This window comes from Tupaia chinensis, unplaced genomic scaffold, assembly GCF_000334495.1.
Source record: "Tupaia chinensis unplaced genomic scaffold, TupChi_1.0 Scaffold141724_1, whole genome shotgun sequence".
In the NCBI taxonomy this organism is placed as follows: Eukaryota; Metazoa; Chordata; class Mammalia; order Scandentia; family Tupaiidae; genus Tupaia; species Tupaia belangeri.
Window position 1 is genome coordinate 573,663 of NW_006201581.1, and position 4,220 is coordinate 577,882.

Here is a 4,220-nt window from a genome sequence, read left to right on the forward strand (position 1 = left end):
ACATGCTGAATGCCATCATAAGAAGATAACAGCTGGTAAAATTGCTAAATAGGGACTTCAGAGCTACCACCTTGATCACTTGCATCTCACCCAATTGTGTCCCTGATCCAATATAAATTTCTATCAGGGCACAAGGAAAACAAAGATTTAAGCAGCTGTGAATTTTATTTAATGATCTCAGGGTACTTAAGAAGGAGATTTAATTACAAGAGCAATAAAATTGGAAGACTGAAAATAAATCAAAATGGGAAAGGAAAGAGTTTCGTATGTGGTCTGAATTATACTCCCCATCTGGGTTTAGCTTATAAATTGTCAGCATTTTGACCTATAGCTGGCTTCCCACTAATCTAGGAAGATGCAATTAACCTAGCTAATTTTCAAGACCAAAGGTTCTAAGAACTTAACCTTTCATCTGGTATTTGTACATCAAGGAGTTTATTTCTTCTCTTTCTCAAAGTCCCAAACATTAGTTTGGACAGTGTTTTAATTGTAAGGTGACATGGGTAGACATTGTCTTATAGGCACATAATATCAATTAGCCTTAAGTATTATTATAAAAATTGTCTTCCCATGAAAGCAGGATAAAATACTGTTGTTCATAACATAGGAGAAATTTTCTAAAATACTAAGGGAGGGGGAGAAAACATGTAACCCCTTATTAAAGATAATGCTATGACACTGATTTTTAAAAAAATGTAACTAACTCTGAATCAGAGCATCCAATAAATGTTACACAAAATGAGTATACTTTTATAAATAATGTTCTTTCTTTTAATTTTTTTTTTGGTGAAGTTTTTGCTATAGGGTGGGTGTGTTCGCTGGAAAGGCAGAGAGACAGAAAGTGAGAAATCACCCCCCGGGGGGATAGCCATGCCTCAATCTCTTCTCCTCCATTCTCCTCTTAGGATCTTGGGCACACACGCACACACGCCTGGCGTGAGTTTAAGCCACTGGGTCTGGGACTCGAACTGTGTTCAACTACATGGGAGTCCAGCGATATAGCCCTTACGCTAACTGCTGGTCCAAACAATGTTTTTTCCGGTGCTTACCAGTACTGATAAAATGTAGTAGAGTAGATAGAGAAGGCAGAAGTAAAGCATAGTGGGGACTACCCCAGAGAAGTGCTGCCTTTGGTGTAGACCATAGACAGGGCACTGCAACAGAAATCAGAAGGCCTGAGGTTAGCCTGTCTTTATCCCTAGCCATGGGGAGAGCTACTTAATTCTTCACATGAGTTTCATATTCTGTAACGTCGTGTCAGCAACATGTACTGTGAGAGTTATTGTAAACACTGTTAGAAAAAGACATTCAATATTGTACCTAACACACTGGTACTTAATAAAGCTGGCCTTATTCCTTCTTTAGTTTTAATCTAGAAAACAAGGATAATGATGATTATCTTATTTCCTCCTTGAAGTACTCCTTTTATTCAGCCAGAGATACTTCAGGGAAAAAACTTAAAAAAAATTTTTTTTTGAGAAAGCTACATATTTTGGTGATTATTTAAAAATCAATGTGTCTTCTCCTGAGGCAATGAGTACTTTAAATACTATTGATTGTGATAAGGACAGTTGTCTTGTTAGAGGCGCAGTTGTGAAAACAAAGTTGGAGACAAAAGGGAATGGTGAAATCTCCATGGGCAGGTGACTACAGTCCCCTGGTGAGAGGATACAGAAAAAGGAGCAGTGCTTGCGATGAGGAAGTGGGAGGAGGACGCCCTAGGGACAAACTTCTCCTCCTGATGTTCTGCTAAGGCTTGCAATTTTTAGTGGTCACTAGTGGTACTATTTCTTCTTCAACTGAAGGACCAATTTCTTATTATTTAGTACTTCTATATTTTCAGAGAAAGAACATCAGTATAAACCTATTAAACTGTCTTGAACAAAGTCACATGATAAGGAAAACACGTTTACTATTTTAGTGGTTTAATGTTAAATCTATGAAATTAATTTGAGAGCAAATCCATGGCATGTAAATGGAATGTTTACAGATACTATTTCACTAAGCACGGCAAAACTCCATCTGAACCATCTTTCCTGCAGTGTTAACAATCTGAGTTTAAAAGAGGACAGACATGTTTGTACTTGTGAACATTTTTCTTAAATATATTTGATAAAAAACTTACAGCCCTGCCTTCAGCATTTCATCTTGTTATTGATTTTATCTTCTTGGCACACAAACTTCTCTGAAATTTGATAAAATCTTAAATATAGCCAAAGTGCAGTGTGTGTAATTTTATTCTTACCTTTCTCAAATCTCCATGGTACTTTAAAAATATCATATATTCTTTCTTATTTTGCTTTGGTTCCATATTAATCTTTCTACGAAAACATATTCAGACTAGGCAGGATGTTATGCTTAGCTGTAAATTTTAGCCCAACTTAAAAACCTTCAGAATCTTCACTGGGCAACTTGAGTGTATTCATTATTTTTCCTGAATATGGCTGTAGGATCATCCACAGTATTCGCTGAGCCCCCATGTCTGTTTTGAACCATTTTAGTTCTCTGCAGTAAACTTCCGATGACTTTGACTTCCTAAGTTTCTTTAAGGCTTGAGAAATAATCTTAAAGAAGATTTCTCACACTACAGTAAGCATACACCTCATGAATAATCACGCTTTCCTGAGTTCTGTCTGTCTGACATCTGACTGAGTCACTCTTCCATTTAGATATTACAGCAAATACTTCATAGCACATTACATCACTGGGCCTGATGTGGTTCAGCAATTGTGTTTACCTTCTGCTTCCCATACCATCTGTTTATTAGAGTTATGATATGTTATCTGCTTTAAGTAACTTGCTTATTCAGTGAGAGTATTAGTGTAACGATATAGAGATAGAATGTTCAGTATAAATATTATATTAAGAATTGTTCCCTGGTGGTGGGGGCGGGTGTGGAGGCTATTCGGACTTCACCATTACACAACTGGTTTGTGGAGAGGAGAAAGGCACTGTGCTGGTCCTTGATGTCTCAAGAGAACTGTCCACCATATCCTGGCCCTCGTCTGACAGCCCCTACCCATCTTATCCACAACAGTCAATGGGGCCTGCACCCTACCAACCAGGACCTATGGAGGGACCCTACCCATCTCCTCAAGAGTACTCCTACCAAGGATACCTACAGTACGGCTGACGAGGCAGATGTCAGAAGCCCCCTAAAACCGCAGTGTCTGTGATGGAACAGCAGAGGAAGATGGACAGTAGGTGTCAGGCACTCCTGGCCACGTGCTGAGCTGCTTTCTGCTGCTGCTGTCTCTTGGAGAACGTGGTCTACTGAGCTACCAAGAGGCGTATGATCCTGCCAGTCCCACTACTTCTGTCTCGGGAACGAATAGCTAGTGTTGCACCATTTCAGTTTCCTTTCATCTTTGGAAAAGAAATCTAATCTGCAGATTTTAAATTGTGTACCTTTGACAGTTGCGAAATAGTATCTCACTACTGTGATTTGCCTTCCCTGATTGTTAGTGACCTTAAACATAATAACACACGTTTTTGGCGATTTGTTCAGTTCTTGTGAATGGCTTGTTCATATTCTTTTATTTTTTTCCTTGCATATGAAAATTTATTACTACTATGTTTTCACTGTCCAAATTTATGACCTTGGTCTTTCATTCTTGCCTCTGTATAGGGCCAAAAGAGAGACACTGGCTACGCTGATAACCTTAAATTAGACTCCAGGATTCTCACCAACAGCCTGAACTCTTCAACCAAATCCTGCCACTAAAACCTTATTTTCCTCAGTAAAGTTCAAACAACCATCATTGGGTACAAAGACTGTGATTTTCTTGTCATTTTTGATTAGTCAGACCCTGACACACTTTCTGATGGCAGAATTCTGTTGTTTGGCTTCAACCCCTACTTTTTCCCTTCACATGAGCAACATCTCCAAAAGGGTTGGCCTTCAGGGCTGTGCCCAGATAGGCTGTCTTGTACTGTTCATCATGCTATTTCTGGTCCTGTCGGTGGCTACAAAGCTCCATGGTAGTATGAAGACCATGACACTTGCCCATCTCGCCAGTGCCATGGGCGGGAATGAAAAGTGCTTGTGCATATTCTTAGCCTGTTGCTTTTTCCTATTTTTTTTCCTACTCGTTTGTAGGGAATCCCTATTTCTACATATAACATTCAAATTTCAGGCTTATAAATATCTTCCTCCTTTCTGCCTCTTAACCATTTTTTCTTTTCTTTTCTTTCTTTCTTTCTTCTTCTTCTTCTTCTTT

At 38.9% G+C, this 4,220-nt stretch overlaps 1 pseudogene; it reads right to left on the reverse strand.

Moving 5' to 3' along the window:
• Positions 1 to 3,592: 3,592 nt before the first annotated feature.
• Positions 3,593 to 4,010, reverse strand: LOC102491556 (40S ribosomal protein S23 pseudogene; annotated as a pseudogene).
• Positions 4,011 to 4,220: the final 210 nt, after the last annotated feature.